Raw genomic sequence first — 21343 nt, forward strand, 5'->3', positions numbered from 1 at the left:
TGCGCCACCAGGGAAGCCCTCAAACAAATGTTTTAAAATAAGTAAGAATAATATGTTAAAGAGAATAGAGCAAAAGATGGACCAAATGGGTGAAAAGCTTGAGTATTTAAACAGAAAATTTGAATCTATAAGAATGAAAAAAATTGGCATTCTAGACTGCAAAATACAATATCTGAAATTAAGAACTCACTGAATGGGTTTAACAGGAGACTGTATACAGCAGAAGACAAGATTAGTGACCAATCAATAGAACTTATCCAGACTGAAGCAAGAGTGAAAAAGAATTGAGGAATAAACAGAGCTGAGCACAAGAGATATGCGGGACATGCTCAAATACTTGAATAAATAATGACTGACAATTTTCCAAATATGATGAAAGGCATCAAGCCACAGATTCAAGAATATCAGTGAGCTCCAGAAGGATAAGTATAAAGAAAACTACACCTAGGCCTATCATAGGTAAAGTGCTGAAAATCAAAGACAAAGCAGAAAATCCTAAAAGCAACCATATTTTTAAAGAAAGAAGGAGAGGGAGAGAGAGAGGGAGTTAGTTATCAGTTAACAGCACTGATGACTGATTATGGAAGCCAGAAGACAATGAAATGACATTATTAAAATGCTGAAAGAAAAAAACCCTACCAATCTAGAATTCTATGCCCAGAAAAATATCTTTCAAAATTGAAGGCAAGGAATTCCCTGGTGGCGCAGTGGTTGAGAGTCTGCCTGCCGATGCAGGGGACACGGGTTCATGTCCTGGTCCGGGGGGACCCCACATGCCACGGAGCGGCTGGGCCCATGAGCCATGGCCGCTGAGCCTGTGCGTCCGGAGCCTGTGCTCTACAATGGGAGAGGCCACAACAGTGAGATGCCCGTGTACCGCAAAAAAAAAAAAAAAAAAGAAGAAGGCAAAATAAACATGTTCAAGTGGACAAAAATTCAAAGAATTTGGTTTGTCACTAGTACACATCAGCACTACAGGAAATTCTTAAGGGAGTTCTTCTGGCTGAAGAAAAATGATCCCTGTGGGAACTGCAGGAAGGAATGAAAGGCATAGCAAAAGATACAAATGTATATAATTATAAATGAATATTGACTATTTAAAACAACAATAGAGAATTCCTTGGTGGTCCAGTGGTTAGGACTCCATGCGTCCACTGCCAAGGGCCCAGGTTCAATCTTGGTTGGGAACTAAGATCCCACAAACTGCACAGCCAATAAATAAATAAATAAAATTTAAAAATAAATAAAAACCAACTTAAAAAGAATAATATCTCATAAGATTTTTAACATAAAAGTAAATATATGTCAGCAATAGCACCAAAGATGGGGATTAACAGTTCTAAGGTATTTGCATTAAGTACTAACTATAAAAATACTAATTTAAAGTAAATTGACATAAATCAAGGATGCATATTGTAATATCTAGGAGGATCACTAAAATCATAATAAAATAAGATGCAATTAAAAAGCTAATAGTAGAGCAAAATGAAATAATAAAAATTAAAAAACTTGATTAACCCAAAGGAAAATCAAAAGGGAGGAATAAAAGTACAAAGGATAAATAGAAAATAAATAGCAAGGTAAACCCAACTATGCCAGTAATTACAATTAATGTGAATAGTATAAATATGTCAATTAAAAGACAAGGATTATTAGACTAGGTAAAAAACAAAATCTAACTCTGCTGTTTACAAAAGGCTCACTTTAAATAGAAGGAGACAGAAAAGTTAAAGGTTAGAAAGCAATGTCATATAAATACTAACCCCCAAAAAGCTGATATGGACACATGAACATTAGAAATTTCAAGTTAATAAGTATTATGAGAGAAAAAGAAGACTATGTCATAATAATCAAATTCCTAAGGTACTATCTATTTGGCCCAACTAGTACAGCCAGACCAGGTTATAAGCCACTAGCTGTGAACTGACTGCCCTTTCCCATCCCCAGGATGTACTGGTGTTAAGGAGAGCTGCCCTTTCAGCAGCTCTAAGGAGGAAGGTGTGGGCCCCTTGCCACTCCTTCTGGTTTGCTCCTAACTTCTCTGTGTTTAATGTCCAAAAGGGTACCCAGGTGTGACTGACCATGCTTCCTTCATCCTAGGCAAGTGCTCAGTTACTAGGATCTCAGTCTGAATCTGGGGTGTACAACACTCCAAGCTTGACTTTGAGCTGCAGTCCTGCCAGGATCCCCATCCCAGAGCCCGTGGCCTTATGGTGGGAGTTGACAGTCCCTGGAAAATCCTATCTTGTTTGGCCTTAGCCACCGTTCTCATGGACAGTGACCATGTGGGCTCATGACTGTGGCTCAGCCTCTTCCCTCACCCCAGTGTACAGGCAGGTCTTTGCTACTAACATGTTGGGCAGGCTGCATAGGGCAGGACATGCAGCTCCCCAACAGGGCCACAGTTCATGGCTAATATACCTAAACAATAATCTCTCAATTTCTGTGACCTCCCTTCTATGCCACAGAGAAAGCAGTGGGACAGGGTAGGCCACACTATGTCTGGGTCTGTCTGTGGCCGTATGCCTGGCTCCTGCCTCAATTACTAGCTCTAATCTTTAGCACTTTCCTCCTTCAGGCACCATTCCATCTCCCTCCAGCTCCAGCTGCTCCTGCCCCACTGTTGGGATCCCTCCATTTGAAAGAGGAGGTAAGATGCCTTTCATGGTTCTCCATTTATGGCTCCCCTTCCTCCCAATTCTGCAAACTTTCAAGGCCCTGCCCATATGGTTTGACAGGCCTCAGCAACAGCTTTTGCCTGCCTGGCTAGTCCCTACCCCTGCTCACCTGGGCAGATCCTGACCCACTCCAGCTCATAACCTGGGCTAGTTTTGGTAGAGCCACCACTAGTAGTCACCTTGTCCACAATGTTCTCTCAAGAGACATTATCTGTCTTGTTGGAGTCTAATGTTCTCTGTGAGATTTTATTAGCTGTGGCAGGTGTATGGCACATGACAACTGGGATGAATGATATTAATTAGTTTTAACCTCATTCACGGGGCTAAGGGGCTGAAGAGTATGGGCTCTGCAGACTGGCCTGGGCTTGAATTCCATCTCTGTGATTCTGACCTCTTTGAGCCTGAGTTTCCTCATCTGTGAAATTGATTAATATCTACCTCCTAGGAGAGTTGTGTGGAATAAGTAAGATGATGTTTATGAAGTGCTTAGTATAATGCCTGGCACATAGATAATGCTTAATACCACAGATGGTAGATTGTTATTTCTGAGGACCTCAGCTAGGTTATAAATATTCTAAGTAGAGAGACCATATTTCTATTTTGTTGTGGCTGGGTTTTTCTATCTTTTTATTTTTTGAATTCTGGAATATATCATATATACAAAAGAATATGCCTTATATAACATATATGTACAAGTTTAAATAATAATAGTATAATTAATACCAACATACTTAATTCCCAACTAGAAAATAAAACACATCCAATTCCTTGGAGCCTTCTATGTCTCTTCCCAAATCATATCTGCTCTCACGACTCCAGAGGTTACTACTATCCTGAATAGTATAGTGTAAGTAGAGGTCATAAATACAGGGGGCAGTAGGAGACACACCTACTCCTCACAGCCAGGGAGGTGTAATGGGAGCCAGAATTCCCATGCCCTCCCAGAAATAACACATAATACTCCCCACTCAAGAGTCAGTGGAGGCTGTTATGAACTGAATTGTGCCCTCCCCCATTCATAAGTTAAAGCTGTAACCCCTGATGATACAATGTTTAGAGATAGGGCTGTTAAGGGGGTAAGTAAGGTTAAACGAGGTCATAAGGGTGAGGTCCTAATCGGATAGATGTCCTTATAAGAAGAGGAAGAGACACGTGGGATGCAAGTGCACAGAGAAAAGGCCATATGAGGACAGAGGGAATAGGTGGCCAACTGCAAGCCAAGGAGAGAGGTCTCACTAGAAAGCAAATGCCAACATCTTGATCTTGGACTTTCCAGCCTCCAGAATGTGAGACAATAAATTTCTATCATTTAAGCCACCCAGTCTGTGGTGTTTAGTTATGGAAGCCTGAGATGACTAATATGGAGGCTGAGTGGGGAACCTGGATGTCAAACCCTGCCTTGCCATAATGAGGTAGCACCTCCCTTCCTCTGCTGGACCAGTGTCAGAGGAAGCCAGCTAAAACAAAACATTTAAATAAGATCCAGAGTCTCATGACATAATAGCTAAAATACCCAGGTTTGGGTAGAAAATTACTTGTCATACCAATAGCCAAGAAGACCTCACACTGAAGGAAAAAAGAAAGAAATAGATGCCAAACTCGAGATGTCAGAGATGTTAGAATTATCTGATGAAGATTTAAAAGCAGCCATCATACAATGCTTCAGTAAGCAACTGCAACACACTTGAAACAAATTAAAACAGAGAAAGTCTCAGCAAAGAAATATAAGTTATAAAGAAGAACCAAATGGACATTTTGGAACTGAAAAATTCAATAACCAAATAAAAAACTTGGTGAAAAAAAAAAACAAAACAACTTGGTGAATGTGCTCAACAGCAAAATGGAGGGGGACAGAAGAAAGAATCCATGAACTGAAAAATAGAACACTAGAAATTACCCAATCTGGACAGCAGAGAGAAAAAACTGGAAAAAAAAAAGTGAACAGAACCCCAGGGACCCAGGGGACTATAAAAAAAGATCTAATATTCGTGTCACTGGCATCTAAGAAGGAGAGAAGAATATGTAGGATGGGATATATTGTGATGGTCATCTTTAGAAAATACAATCCATGTTTCATGGAGGTATAGTTTTTTATTTCACTTCAATATTCTATTGTGTGATTGAACCATAAGGGTTTTTTTTGTTTTTTTTAAACATAATTCCTCCGTCATTTTGTTTATTTATTTATTTTTGGCTGTGTTGGGTCTTCATTTCTGTGCGAGGGCTTTCTCTAGTTGCAGCAAGTGGGGGCCACTCTTCATCGCGGTGCACGGGCCTCTCACTATTGCGGCCTCTCTTGTTGCGGAGCACAGGCTCCAGACGTGCAGGCTCAGTAGTTGTGGCTCACAGGCCTAGTTGCTCCGCGGCATGTGGGATCTTCCCAGACCAGGGCTCGAGCCCGTGTCCCCTGCATTGGCAGGCAGATTCTCAACCACTGCGTCACCAGGGAAGCCCCATAAGTTTTTATTCATTCTATTGTAATGGACATTTAGGTTGTTTCCATTTTTATTGCTATTTTAAACAGTGCTCTGGGAATATTCTGTTCATGTCTGCAGGAGTGGAATTGCTGGATCAAAGGGTATGTGAATATTCACCTTCACCAAATAATGTAAAATTGTTCTTCAAAGTGAGTGTACTAATTTTTAGTCCCACAGCAGTTTAATAGTTACATTTTGCCAACATTTTGTCAATCTTTAAAAATGTTTCCAAACCAGTGGGCATGAAATGGTAATTTGTGTTTTTATTTGCATTTCCCTTTCTACTAACAAGGTTAAGTATATTTTGATAAACTTAATGGGCCGTTTGTGTTTTCTGTGAAAAACGCAAATGCCTGTTTGTGCTTCTGAAAATTTTTCTATTGGATATTTTGTCTTCCTGATTGATTTATAGGATTTGACTACTAATCTTTTTTTGGCTTTATGTGTAAAAAATTCTGTTAGGACTTGATTGGAAAAGTAATACAGCTATAGGACAATTTGGGGAGAAATAACAACTTTACAATATTGAATCTTTCTATCCATGAACATGGTGTTGCTGTGTTTGGTTTTCTTATTGCCTTTCAATAAAGTGCTATAGTTTTCTACATAAATATTTTGCACATCTTTTGTTAGATTTATTTTCAATGACCTTATATTTTTCATTGCTATTGTAAATTTTTAATTGCATTTTCTGACTTTATTGCTGATGTTTATAAATTCAATAGACATATTTATTGGACACTGAATTGATATTTTCTCCCAGGCTGTAGATTGCCTTTTCATTTTGTAAACAGTGTCTTTTGAAGATCACTGATTTTAAGCAATTTGTTTATGATGTACCTTGGTGTGGTTTCCTTCATGTTTCTTCTGTTTGGGGTTCATTGAGCTTTTTTGTAACTGTTGGTAATTGTCAACAAATTTGGATTCTTCAAATGTTTTTCTGTCCTGCTTTCTCCCTCCTCTTCTTCTGGAACTGCAATTACATATATATTAGGTTTCTTGGTGTTGTCCCACAGCTCACTTTTGCTCAACTCCTTTTTTTTTTCAGTCTTTTTTTTCTATATATATTTCATTTTGGATAATTTCTACTGCTATGTCTTCAAATTCACTAATCTTTTCTTCTTCAGTGTCTAGTCTACTACTAACCGCAACTAATGCATTTGTAATCTCACATAGCATATTTTTATTATCTAGTAATTAAATTTGCTTTAAAAAATATTTATTTATTTGATTGCACTGGGTCTTAGTTGCGGCAGGCAGGCTCCTTAGTGCAGCTTGCTGGCTCCTTAGTTGCAGCGTGCATGTGGGATCTAGTTCCCTGACCAGAGATTGAACCCAGGCCCCCTGCATTGGGAGTGTGGAGTCTTAACTACTGCACCACAAGGGAAGTCCCTAAATTTGCATTTGAAAAAATACTTTTCATGTCTCACTATGCTCAGGCTTTGTCTACTTTTTTGAAGATATGCAATATATTTATAACTGCGGTTTTAATGTCCTTGTCTACTAATTCTATCATCTCTGTCATTTTTGAGTCTGTCTCTACTGATTTATTTTTCTTACATTATGGGTCACATTTTCCTACTTCTTCATATACCTGTTAATTTGTTTTCTTGAGAATAAGTCAATTTTACTAACTTGCAAGCAAGGAAGTAGCAAGGTGACCAAAGTATGCTGCTTCAGAGAGGGTATGAGGAGGAGTAGTGAGATAGTATAGACACAGATCATTTGCCTAAATGGAATGTTGCCTAAGCAGGAAAGAAAATGAGGTCTTTTGGCAAGATGGTAGCAACATTAGATCTCTATCATTTTATCAATTGTCACAGAAAGGGCCTTTGTGGAAAGCGGTCTGAGGTACCTGTAATCAGGAGCAGAAACACATGACCTGGACACATTTGTGTGTGAATTGAAACCACAAGATTCATCGCCCCCAAGGTGTGTCTCACTGGCCAATTAGCAGAAGGCAGGAAACAGTATCACCCCAGACAAACAGCCAGCCTCAGAGCAACAAGAGGGAATGATAAACAGGCAGGCCACCCCCAGTGCATTTTCTCAACCTCAGAGGATGCAGTGTATGCAGGTTGCCCATCCCTTAGTTTGCAGACAAGCAGATCTTCCTGTGCAACTTCATTTCTTAGCTGGAATTCCCAGCGTGGGCGCGTTGGAGAGGCCTCTGATGCACTGCAGCAGCCTGCTTTAGTCCGTTTCGCCTCTATGTGGCTTACTTGCTGGCAGCCCTCTGTGGTCCGCCACCACTTTCAGGGTGATGGCATTGAAGCCTCCTCTGAGTCTGGCTGCAGCCCGGATACAGTGTCTCTCTCCCAGTGCGTCCTTACCACGTTCCCAGCAGTGTGCAGTCTCTAGGCACTGGACCCCTTGCCTTTCCTCGCGTGATCCCTTCCACCTACCCCGAGGCCCTATCTCGGGCCCCAGCCGGCAGACCCGGTGGTACAGTACCTGCCCATTCTAAGTATTTAGTGAGTGGACAAGGGAAGAGGGAGAAATGCTTTTACTATGATATTATATGAACAGCTTCTCTTTTGAACTCTTGTTGGGAGAGTAGGATTTGATGAGCATATGTAGGATGATTCATTACTATTCCTAAGGCCCTCTTCTGTTGGTGATGATCCCACCTGAGAAACCTTGATTCCTGTCTGCCTTTTTCTTCTTCAGGCCTACCATTTCTTCTCTCACTAAATCAATCCCTCTTTCACACTGCTTGCCTTCCCTTCTCCCTCCTTTCTTTCCTTCCCCCCTTTTCCTACTTCTGCCTCTATGCCTTAGTTCAGGTTCTTTGTGCTCAGCTTCTAACAGGTTTCCCCCTCCACTCCACCTTACATGCTATACTCCTGATGACCTTTTAAAAAATATCACTACTGGGACTTCCCTGGTGGTCCAGTGGTTGGGACTCTGTGTTTCCAATGCAGGGGACGTGGGTTCGATCCTTGGTTGGGGAACTAAAATACTAAGATCCCACATGCCCTGAGGCCAAAAAATAAAATAAAATGATCCATCCAATATATATATATACATATATATATATATATATATATGACTACTAATCATGTCTGCAGTAGGGTTTTGCTCTGACTATGCCATGGAATTTTTCTGATGCTTTCCAGCCTTACCTCTGTTCCTGTCAGCCTGGCCTCCTCCCAGTTTCCCTAGGAGCCAAGCTCTTTTTCTCCTTCTCACCATTACTGAGTTATCCTTCCAGACCCACATGGAAGTCTTCTATGAACCCCATTGTGCTTGTAGTCATACAGTGTAGCCCCCAATGTTCTCTAGTTTTTTCATTTCTTCATTGTGGTAAAATACCCATAACATAACATTTATTATTTTAACCATGTTTAAGTGCACAGTTCAGTGATATTAAAATACATTCGTGTTGTTGTGTAACCATCACCACCGTCCATCCACATAACTCTTTTCTTCTTGTAAAACTGAAACTCTAGACCCATTAAACAATAACTCCTCATTCTCCCCTAGCCCCAACTCCTGGTAACCACCATTTTACTTTCTGTCTCTATGGATTTGACTCCACTAAGTACCTCATCTAAGTGGAATCATACAGTATTTTTCTTTTTGTGATTGGCTTATTTCACTTAGTGTAATGTCCTCAAGGTTTATCTATGTTATAGCATATTGCAGAATTTCCTTCCTTTTTAAGGCTGAATAATATTCCATTGTGTGTATATGCTACATTTTGTTCATCCACTCATTCATCAATGCACATTTGGTTTGCTTCTGTGTTTCAGCTGTTGTAAATAAAGCTGCTGTGAACATGCATGTACAAATATGTTTTTGACACCCTACTTTCAATTATTTTGGATATATACCCAGAAGTAGAATTGCTGGGTTATATGGTAACTCTATTTTTAATTTTTTGAGGAACCATAATACCATTTTCCACAGGAGTTGTACCATTTGACATTCCCACCAACAGTGCACAAGTGTTCCAATCTCTCCACATCCTCACCAACACTTGTTTTCTGTTGTTGTTTTTTTTTAATAGTAGCCATCCTAATGGGTGTGAGGTGGTATCTCATTGTAGTTTTGATTTGCATTTTCCTAATTACCAGTGATATTGAGCATCTTTATGTGCTTGTTAGCCATTCATATATCTTCTTCAGAGAAATGTCTGTTTACTCAAGTCCTTTGCCTGTTTCTGAATCAGATGGTTTTGTTGTTGTTGTTGAGTTCTCTATGTATTCTGGATAACAATCCCTTATAAGGTGTATGATTTGCAAACATTTTCTCCCATTCTGTGTGTTGCCTTTTTACTCTGTGGATAGTGTCTTTGATGCACAAAAATTTTTAATTTTCATGAAGTCTAATTTGTCTATTTTTTTCTTTTGTTACTTGTACTGTTGGTGTCATATCAAAGAAATCATTGCCAAATCCAGTGTTGTGAAGTTTTGGTCCTATGCTTTCTTCCAAGAGTTTTGTTGTTTTAGGTCTTACATTTAGGTCCTCCATCCACTTTGAGTGAGTTTTTACATATGGTGTTAAGGATCCACCTTCATTCTTTTGCATGTGGATATCCAATTTTCTCAGCATCATTTGTTGAAAAGAATGTACTTTCCCTCATTGAATGGTGTTGGCACCTTTGTCAAAAATCATTGACCATATATGTGACAGTTTATTTCTGGGGTCTCTATCCTATTCCATTGGTCTATATGTCTATCTTTATGCCAATACCACATGTTTTGATGACTGTAGCTTTGTTGTAAGTTTTGAAATCAGGAACTGTGAGCCCTCCAGTTTTGTTTTTCTTTTTCAAGATTGTTTCGGGCATTCGAGGTCTTTTGAGATTGCATATGAATTTTAGGATTTTTTTTTCTATTTTCACAAAGAAGTTATTGGGATTTTGATAGGAATTGCATTGAATCTGTAGATTGTTTTAGATAGTATTGACATTTTAACAATATAAAGTCTACCAATCCTTGAGTATGAGATGTATTTGCATTTATTTATATGTTTAATTTATTTCATCAATGTTTTATAGTTTTCATCATACAAATCTTTCACCTCCTTGGTTAAGGAAATTCCTAAGTATTTTATTCTTTTTGAAGCAATTGTAGATGGAATTATTTTTATAACTTCTTTTCCAGATTGGTCATTGTTTTTGTATAAAAATGCAGCTGATTGGGCTTCCCTGGTGGCGCAGTGGTTGAGGGTCCGCCTGCCGATGCAGGGGACACAGGTTCGTGCCCCGGTCCGGGAAGATCCCACATGCCGTGGAGCGGCTGGTCTGATGAGCCATGGCCGCTGGGCCTGCGCGTCTGGAGCCTGTGCTCCGCAAAGGGAGAGAACACAACAGTGAGAGGCCCACGTACCGCAAAAACAAAAAAACAAAAAAAACAAAAAACAAAACAAAAAAAAATGCAGCTGATTTTTGTGTGTTGACTTTGTATCCTGTTTTATTGAATTAATTTATTAGATCTATCATGTTTCTTTTGTTGTTGTGAAATCTTTAGGGTTTTCAACATGTACAATCATATTATCTGTAAACAGTGATAATTTTACTTCTTTCTTTTCAATTTGGATGCTTTTATTTCTTTTTCTTGTCTAATTGCTCTGGCTAGAAGTTCCAATGCTATGTTGAACAGAAGTGATGAAAGCAGACATCCTTTCTTTATTCTTTTTTTTTTAATCATATTAGGTGTTTTCTTAATATTTATTTATTTATTTTTATTTTTGGCTGCATTGGGACTTAGCTGCGGCACACAGGATCTTTCATTGCAGTGCACAGGCTTCTCTCTAGTTGTGGTGGGCAGGCTCCAGAGCGTGTGGGCTTAGTTGCTCCATGGCATGTGGGATCTTAGTTCCCTGACCAGGGATCGAACCCACCTCCCCTGCATTGGAAGGCAGATTCTTTTTTTTTTTTTAATGAATACAGATCAGTTATTTTGTAGACTATCCCTCAGTTTGGCTTGTCAAATGTTTCCTTATGATTAGACTTAGGTTACACACTTTTTTTTTTTACATCTTTATTGGAGTATAATTGCTTTACAATGGTGTGTTAGTTTCTGCTTTATAACAAAGTGAATCAGTTATACATATACATATGTTCCCATATCTCTTCCCTCTTGCGTCTCCCTCCCTCCCACCCTCCCTATCCCACCCCTCTAGGTGGTCACAAAGCACCGAGCTGATCTCCCTGTGCTATGCAGCTGCTTCCCACTAGCTACCTATTTTACGTTTGGTAGTGTATATATGTCCATGCCACTCTGTCACTTTGTCACAGCTTACCCTTCCCCCTCCCCATATCCTCAAGTTCATTCTCTAGTAGGTCACAGATTCTTAACCACTGGACCACCAGGGAAGTCCCCCTTGCTTTATTCTTGATCTTAGAGGAAAAGCTTTCTTTCACAATTGAGTATGATGTTCACTGTGGGTTTTTCATATATGGCTTTTATTATGTCGAGGTAGTTTCTTAGTTTGTTGACTGTTTTCATTATAAAAGGGTCTTGAAGTTTTTCAAATTCTTTTCTGCATCAATTGAGATAATCATGTGTTTTTTTCCTTCATTCTGTTGATGTGGGATATTACATTGATTGATTTTGCTATGTTGGACCATCCTTGCATTCCAGGAATAAATTCCACTTGTTCATGCTGTATAATCTTTTTAATATGCTGCTGAATTCTGTTTGCTAGTATTTTGCTGAGGATTTTTTGCAGCAATGTTTATAAGGGATGTTGATGTAGTTTTCTTTTCTTATAGTGTCGTTGTATCTCTTTGGTATCAGAGTTATGCTGATCTCATAGAATGAGTTAGGAAATGTCCCTCCTGTTCACTTTTTTTGGAAAGGTTTGAAGGATTGGTATTAGTTCCTCTTTAAATCTTTGATGGAATTCACCAGTGAATCCATCAAGTCTAGGGCTTTTCTTTATTGGTAGATTTTGAATTCCTGATTCAATCCCCTTACTAGGTATGGGTCTATTCAGATTTCTATTTCTTCATGCTTTTGTCTTGTTAGGTTTTCTGTTTCTAGGAAATTTTCCATTTCATCAAGGTTATCCAATTTGTTGGCGTACAATTGTAATTGTACTCTCTTATGATCCTTTTTGTTTTTTCTGTAGAATTGTTAGTTATCTCTACTTTCATTACTGATTTTAGTAATTTGAATGTCCTCTATCTTTTTCTTAGTCCATCTAGCTAAAAGTTTGTCAATTTTGTTGATTTTTTTCAAAGAGCCAACTTTTGGTTTCATTGCTTTTTCTGTTATTTTTCTATTCTCTATTTTGTTTATCTCTGTGCTAATCTTTATTATTTTCTTCCTTCTGCTAGCTTTGGGTTTAGTTTGTTCTTCTTTTTCTAGTTCCTTAAGTTGTAAAGTTAGGTTGTTTTGAGATCTTTCTTGTTTTTTTAATGCAATCATTCATAGCTACAAATTTCCCCTTAGCTCTGCTTTTGCTGCCTCCTATAAGTTTTTGTATGTTGTATTTTCATTTTCATTCATCTCTAAGTATTTTCTAATTTTCCTTGTGATTTCTTCTTTGATACATTGGTTGTTTAAAAGTGTGTGGTTTAGGGACTTCCCTGGTGGTGTAGTGGTTAAGAATCTGCCTGCCATTGCAGGGGACACGAGTTTGAGCCCTGGTCTGGGAAGATCCCACATGCTGCAGAGCAACTAAGCCCGTACACCACAACTACTGAGCCTGCGCTCTAGAGCCCACGAGTCACAGCTACTGAGCCTGTATGCCACAACTACTGAAGCCTGTGGGCCTAGTTCTCGTGCTCTGCAACAAGAGAAGCCACTGCAGTGAGAAGCCCATGCACTACAATGAAGAGTAGCCCCTGCTTGCCGCAACTAGAGAAAGCCCGTGCACAGCAACAAAGACCCAACACAGCCGTAAATAAATAAATAAATTTATTTTAAGAAGTGTGTTGTTTAATTTCTACAATTTGTGAAATTTCCTTTTTATTTATATCTAACTTCACCCCATTTTGATCAGAGAAGATACTTTGTATGATATCTATTTTTCAAATCTATTGAGACAATTTGAGGTCTAACATATAGTCTACCCTGAAAATGTCCCATGTGCGTTTGAGAAGAATGTGCATTCTGTTGTTAGGTAGAGTGTTCTGTATACGTGTGTTAGATCTAGTTGGTTTATTATGTTGTTTAAGTCCTTTATTTCCTTACTTATGTTCTGTCTGGTTGTTCTATCCATTATTGTGAAGAAGATATTGAAACCTCCAATTCTTGTAATCGTGCCTATTTCTCCCTTCAATTCTGTCAGTTCTTGCTTCATATATTTTGATGATCTGTCATTAGGTGCCTAAATGTTTATACTGCTTGCATATTCTTGCTGTATTGAATCACTTATTATTACATAATATCCTACATTTGCTCTTATAAACTTTTTTGATTTAAAATCTATTTTGTATGATATTAGTATTGCCACTCTTGCTCTCTTTTGGTTACAATTTGCACGGAAAATCTTTTTCAATCCTTTCAGTTTTGTTTTTTCTTTTTTTAAATCTTTTTTTAAAATAAATTTGTTTATTTTATTTATTTATTTTTGGCTGCATTGGGTCTTCATTGCTGTGCACAGGCTTTCTCTAGTTGTGGCGAGCAGGGGCTACTCTTCATTGCAGTGCACAGGCTTCTCATTGCAGTGGTTTCTCTTGTTGTGGAGCATGGGCTCTAAGTGCGCGGGCTTCAGTTGTTGTGGCACGTGGGCTCAGTAGTTGTGGCTTGCGGGCTCTAGAGCACAGGCTTAGTAGTTGTGGCACACGGACTTAGTTGCTCCGAGGCATGTGGGATCTTCCCGGGCCAGGGCTCGAACCTGTGTCCCCTGCATTGTCAGGCAGATTCTTAACCACCATGCCACCAGGGAAGCCCATCCATCCTTTCAGTTGTAACCTGTTTGTGTCTTTGGATCTCAAGCGAGTCTCTTATAGACAGCATGGTTGGATCATGTGTTTTTATCCATTCTGCCAATCTCTGTCTTTGATTGGAGTGTTTATATTAATGTAATTATAAGAGGGAATTACTTGTCATTGTGCTATTTGTTTTCTATATGACTTATAGCCTTTTTGTTTCTTATTTTATGCATTCTTGTCTTTTGTGTTGAGTTCTTTTTTTGTAGTAAAACGTTTGAATTCCTTTCTCATTTCCTTTTGTGTATATTCTATAGCTATTTTTTTGTGATTACCATGGGGATTACATTTAACATTTTAAAGTTAAAATACTCTGATTTGGGCTTCCCTGGTGGCGCAGTGGTTGAGAGTCTGCCTGCCGATGCAGGGGACACGGGTTCGTGTCCCGGTCTGGGAAGATCCCACATGCCGTGGAGCAGCTAGGCCCGTGAGCCATGGCCGCTGAGCCTGCGCGTCCGGAGCCTGTGCTCTGCAATGGGAGAGGCCACAACAGTGAGAGGCCCGTGTACTGCAAAAAAAGAACAGAAAAGAACAACTCTGATTTGAATTTATACCAGCTTAACTTAATAACATACAAAAACTCTGTTCCTTTATAGCTCCATCCCCACCCCTTTCAGGTACTGATGTCACAAAATGACATTTTTATAAATTGTGTGCCCCGAAACATAAACTAATAATTCTTTAAATGCACTAATCTCTTGAATTATCCAGCAAACAAGATTTGGAGTTACAAACCAAAGTTACAGTAATACTAGCATTTATACTAATAATTGCTTTTTTTCTTTGAATATTTTAGTAGAAAACAAAAAGTGCAGTTACAAACCATTGTTACAATAACACTAGCATCTTATTTGCCCATGTATTTACCTTTACTGATATCTTTTTTCTATATATGACTTTGAGTTACTGCCTAGTATCCTTTTTTTTCAGCTTGCAGGACTGCCTTGAGCATTTTTTGCAGGGCAGGTCTATTGGTCACAATCTCCCTCAGCTTTTATCTATCTGGGAATTTCTTGATTTCTCCCTCACTTTTGGAGAACAGTTTTGGTGTATATAGGACTCTTGGTTGACTTTTTTTTCTTTTAGTACTTCAAATATAGGGGCCCACTGTTTTTTGGCCTCAAAAATTTCTAATGAGAAATCTGACAATTATCTTATTAAGGATCCTTTGTGTGTGATTTTTCACTTCTCTCTTGCTGCTCTTAGGATTCTCTTTGTCTGGCTTTTGATAGTTTGATTATGAGTCTTGGTGTGAATCTCTTTGAATTCCTCTTACTTGGAGTTTATTGAGCTTCCTGCATGTTCATATTTATGTCTTTCATCGAATTTATTAAGTTTTCAGTCATTATATCTTCAAATATTCTCTCTATCCCTTTCTGTCTCTCATCTCCTTCTGGGACTGCCACAGTGCTTATTTTGGTCCTCTTGATGGTGTCCCATAGGTGTCTTAGGATCTGTTTACTTTTCTTCAATCTCTTTTCTTCCTTTTCCTCAGACTCAATAATTTTCATTGTTCTATCTTCAAGTTGGCTAATTCTTTCTTCTTCCTGCTCAAATCTGCCTTTGAATCACTCTAGTGAGTTTTTCATTTCAGTTTTTGTACTTTATAGCTCCAAAATTTCATTTTGGTTCCTTCGTAAGATTTCTATCTCTTTACTGATATTTCCATTTTGTGCACACATCATTTTCTTGACTTTATCTCATCTTCCTTCAGTTCTCTGAGCATCTTTAAGATAGTTGTTTTAAAGTATTTGTGTAGTATATCTATGATTATGTCTTTTTCAGAGATAGTTTCTGTTGATTTAATTTTTTTCCTTTCCTGTTTCTTGGTATGGCTTGTCATTTTTTGTGAAGACTGGATATTTGAATCTAATAATATGGTAATTTTGGAAATCAGATTATCCCCTTCCCCAGAGTTTACTGGGTTTTGTTTTATTGTTTTCTTTTTTTGATTGTTGTAGGCAGGCTTTGTGCTGAAGATCAGCCTGAGTTACGGATTTAATGTCTTCTCATGTCTTTCCTGAGACTTTTCCTGGGCATTCACGGTCACTATCTAATTTTCCCTGTATATGAATTTGTTTTTGAATGTCCTAGTCTTCAATGTCTGGTTCCTGAAAAGGGAAAAAGATAAAAATGAAGGGTGGATGAAAAGTGCCATCCCTTTAAATCCCATGGAAGTCATTTCAGCTAGAGAGGGAGGAGCTTGCAACAATGGGAGAGGTGCAACAAAAATGGCTGCCCACCTCTTTGTCTCCACCTCTGTAATCAGAAGCAGCAATCAGCCATCAGAAAAGAGATCCCTGGTATTTGGAGGACAGGGTCCTTTTTGTACCCCCTTGCTTCCACATACTGCATGTAAGCTGTTGCAGGAATATGTACACAGCTGCCTGCCATGTGGCCGTGGGGGTGGAAGATGGGTAGCTGCTACTGTGCTAAGAACTAAAGTTGGCTGAAATTAGCTACAATTCACCATCCAAGTCTTCCCCTGGAAGCTGCAAACCTTCAATAGACTCCAGATTTCCAAAATAGTTATATCAGACAGATTCTGCCAATGCAATTCCAGGTGGGGAGACAGATTCCTGGTGCTTCCTACTCTGATATCTTCCCAGAATCTTCCTCTATACCTGGTACTTTTTTTATTGGATACTAGATATTGTCATTTTAAATTGTGTTCTGGAGTTTTTTGTATTTCTTTGATTTTGATCTTTGATCTTACATGCAGTTATTTGGAAACAATGTGACCCTTTTGAGACTTGCTTATGAGCTTTTTTTTTTACATGGCTCCAGAGTAGTCTTTATCCTAGGGCTCATTGGCAATACCTTTCTGAAGCCTCTCTCTGTTGTGTACTTTGTCAGGAGGTCCTTGCACACAGCTGTTGGGAACATGAACTATTCCCAGTTTTGTCAGTTCTGGTGATTGTTCCTCCTGTCCTTTTCAGTGGCTCTTTCCCTGGCCTTGGTAGTATTCTCACACATATGTGCTATTCAGTACTCAGCTGAAGACTAAAGATTACTGGAGCTCCCTTTCTCTGTAAAGTTTTCTCTTTCCAATACTCTGCCCTGCAAATTCTAGCCACCTCTCCTTCCCGAATTCTCAACTCTGTCTCCTCAACTCTGGTATAAACGTTAATATACAGATTTTGAGGGGTAGGTGTATGTTTTCACTTCTCATGAGTAAACACCTACGAGTCAGATTGCTGGGGCATATGGTAAGTATATGTTTTACCTTATGAGAGACTGCCAAATTGTCTTCCAAGTGGCTGTACCATTGTATAATTCCATCCAGCAAAATGATTGCGCTGTTTTACAGTCTCACCCAGTCACGCATAAGAACTCCAGGTACTCTCCTTTCTCTCCATTTTTCTTTTAGCTGTTCTAATAGGTATGTAATGGTATCATATTGTAGTTTTAACTTTCATTTTCTTAATGATGAATGATATTGAGCATTTAGAATGTGCTTATTGTCATCTATGTATCTTCTTTGGTGAGGTTTCTGTTAAAATCTTTTCCATATTTTTTAAGCTGTGGGCTTTTTTGTCTTGTGATTGAGGATTTTTAATTTACATGCCATCAAACTCACTCGTTTTAAGTTTAAAGTTGTACAACCACAAAAAGAAAAAGAGGAAAAGAAAATAAATAAATTTGTACTACCATCACCACAATATAGTTTTAGAAAATTTTCGTCACTTCAAAAATTCCCTTGTGCCCATTTGTTCTCAGTCTCTGCTCCCACCCCAGGGCAACTGGTGATCTGTTTTATATCTTTATGGAGTTACATTATTTGAATTTTGTATGAATAAAATGATTCACTATGTAATATTTTATTTCTGTTCTTTTCCATGTAGCATAATGTTTTTGAGATTCTTTAATGTTATAGCATTTACCAATAGTTTGTTCCTTTTTTATTGATATATAGTATTACATTATAAGGATATATCACATTTTTTTATCCATCTACCAATTGATAAACATTTGGATTGTTCCAGTTTTAGACTATTATAAATAATGCTACTATGAATGTTCATAAACAAGTTTTTGTCTGGTAAATGTATGCTTTCATTTCTCTTGGGAAGATCACTAGGAGTAGAATTGCTTGATTGTATAGTAGGTACATGTTTAATTTTTAAAAAGCTTTCTTTGATGAAATATCTATTCAACCTTTTGCCAAAATTTTAATTGGGTTGTTTGTCTTCCTGTTGTTGAGTTGTAAGAGCTTTTATGTATTCTGGATACGAGTACCTTAGCAGTTACATGATTTGCAAAAAATTTTTCTCTCTGGGTTATCTTTTCACTTAATTAACAGTATCCTTTGAAGCCCAAAGTTTTAAAATTTGATGAAGTACAATTTATTTATTTCTTCTTTTGTTGCTTTTGCTTTTGCTGTTGCATCTTAGACGGCTTTGCCTAACCCAAGGTCATGAAAGTTTATGCCCATGTTTTCTTCTAAGAGTTTTAGATTTTTAAGCTCTTACATTTAGGAATATAATCTATTTGGAGTTAATTTTTGTGTATGATGTAAGGAAGAGGTTAACTTCATTCTTTTGCATGTAGTTATCCAGTATCCTAGTATCATTTTTTTAAAAGACTATTTTTTCCACACTGAATTGTCTTGGCACCCTTGCTGAAAATCAATTGACCACAAATGTCAGGGTTTATTTCTGGACTCTCAATTCTATGTCATTGATCTACATGTCTATTCTCATGCCATACTACACAGTCCTGCTTACTGTAGCTTTGTTGTAAGTTTTGACATCAGGAAGTGGGATTCCTCCAACTTTGTTCGTCTTCTTCAAGATTGTTTTGACTATTCTGGGTCTCTTGCATTTCCATATGAATTTTAGAATCAGCTTTTCAATTTCTGCAAAAAAAAGGCAGCTGGGATTTTGATTGGGATTCCACTACATCTGTAGACCAATTTGGGGAGTATTGCCATCTTAACAATATTAAGTCTTTCAATCCACAGACATGAGATATCTTTCTATAAATATATAAAAGTCTTCTTTAATTTCTTTCAGTGATGTTCTGTAGATTTCAGTGTGCAAGTCTTGCACTCTGCTGTTAAATTTATTCCCAAGTAATTTATTCTTTTTTATGGAATTGTTTTCTTAATTTCACTTTTGGATTGGTCATTGCTATTATATGCACTTGAGTTTTGTTCAAGGCAAATCTGCTGAATTTATTTATTATTTCTAATAGGTTTTACTGTGGCTTCCATAGGATTTTTTATATACAAGATCATGTTATCTGAAAATAGAGATAGTCTTACTTTCTTCCTTTCCAATATGAATCCTCTTTTTTTTCCCTCTCTTTTCTTTTGTAATTATCCTGGCTATTATCTCTAGTACACGTTTGAATAGGAGTGGTGACATTGAACATCTTTGTCTTGTTCCTGATCTTAAGGGGAAAGCCTTCAGTCTTTTACCACTAATTATGGGCTTTTCATAGATGCCCTTTATCAGATTGAGGAAGTTCCCTTCTATTCCTAGTTTTCTGAGTGTTTTTATCATGAAAGAGTGTTGGATTTTGTCAAATGCTTTTTCTGCATCATTGAAATGATCATATGGTTTTTGTTCATTTTTCTATTAATACAGTGTATTACACTGATTGATTTTTTTATCCAGTTTTTTTGAGATATAATTGACATACAGCACTGTATACGTTTATTATTTTTAAAATTAATTTATTTTATTTTATTTATTTTTGGCTGCATTGGGTCTTTGTTGCTGTGCGCGGTCTTTCTCTAGTTGTGGAGAGCGGGGGCTACCCTGCGTTGCGGTGTGCAGACTTCTCATTGCTGTGGCTTCTCTTGTTGCAGAGCACAGGCTCTAGGCATGCGAGCTTCAGTAGTTGTGGCACGTGGGCTCAGTAGTTGTGGCTTGCGGGCTCTAGAATGCAGGCTCAGTAGTTGTGGCACACGGGCTTAGTTGCCCCGTGACATGTGGGATCTACCTGGACCAGGGATCGAACCCATGTCCCCTGCATTGGCAGGTGGATCCTTAACCACTGCGCCACCAGGGAAGTCCCAGCACTGTATAAATTTAAAATGTACAGCACAATGGTTTGACTTACATATATCATGAAAAGATTATCACAATTAGTTTAGTGACCATCCATCATCTCATATAGATACAAAATTAAAGAAATAGAAAAAATTTTTTTCTTGTGATGAGAACTCTCAGACTTTACTCTCTTAACAATTTTCCTATAAAACATACAGCAGTGTTAATTATATTTATTATGTTGTACATTACATCCCTAGTACTTATTTATCTTATAACTGGAAGTTAAGGTTTGTGCCTTTTGACCACCTTCATCCATTTCTCCCTCCCCACCCTGCATCTGGTAGCCACAAATCTGATCTCTTTTTCTATGAGTTTGTTTGTTTTTTGAAGTATAGCTACAACACTGTGTTAGTTCCTGTAACACAACATAGTGATTTGGTATTTCTATACATGTCAAAATGATCACCATGATAAGTCTAGATATGCTATGTCACCATACAAAGATATTACGTAGTTTTGACTATCTTTCCCACACTGTACATAGCATTATATATATTTGATTATTTTAAGTTGCTGATCTCTTAAGTTCAAAACGCATTTTAACAACCATGCATTTTTACTCCTCCCCTCCCCTATTTACTGTTTTTGACATTGTATTTTACATCTTTCTGTTTTGTGTATCCCTTAACAACTTATTGCGGATATAGATGATTTTACTATTTTTCTCTTTTGACCTCCCTACTAGCTTTATACGTGGCTAATTTACTACCTTTACTATATATTTGTCTTTACTGATGGATTTTTCCTTTCATAATTTTCCTGTTTCTAGTTGTGGCCTTTTCTTTCTCACTTAGAAAATTCCCTTTATCATTTCCTGTAAAGCTGATTTGGTGGTGCTGAACTCTTTTAGCTTTTGCTTGTCTGTAAAACTTTTGATCTCTCCATAAAATCTGAACAAAAGCCTTGCTGGGTAGAATATTCTTGGTTGTATGTTTTTCCCTTTCATCATTTTAAATATATCATGCCACTCCCTTGTGGTCTGTAGAGTTTCTGCTCAAAAGTCAGCTGAGAGGCTTATGGGAGCTCCCTTGTACGTAATTTGTTGCTTTTTCCTTGCTGCTTTTAATATTCTCTCTTTATCTTTAATATTTACCATTTTAATTACAGTGTGTCTTGGTGTAGTCCTCTTTGGGTTGATCCTGTTTGGGATTCTCTGTGCTTCCTGAACCTGAAAGTCGGTTTCCTTTCCTAAGTTAGGAAAGTTGTCAGCTATTGTGTCTTTAAATATGTTCTCTA

At 38.0% G+C, this 21343-nt stretch overlaps 1 protein-coding gene across 1 annotated transcript in view; it reads left to right on the forward strand.

Moving 5' to 3' along the window:
* The window catches only part of C2H15orf39 (chromosome 2 C15orf39 homolog), a 95222-nt gene that overhangs the window by 1848 nt on the left and 72031 nt on the right, over positions 1 to 21343 (forward strand). Inside the window, exon 2 of the mRNA XM_073801262.1 lies at positions 2579 to 2650. The gene's annotated coding sequence lies outside the window, so the exon portion shown is untranslated. The remainder of the gene's footprint in view (positions 1 to 2578; positions 2651 to 21343) is intronic.

The sequence above is a fragment of the Tursiops truncatus genome, chromosome 2, assembly GCF_011762595.2.
Source record: "Tursiops truncatus isolate mTurTru1 chromosome 2, mTurTru1.mat.Y, whole genome shotgun sequence".
Taxonomy (NCBI): Eukaryota; Metazoa; Chordata; class Mammalia; order Artiodactyla; family Delphinidae; genus Tursiops; species Tursiops truncatus.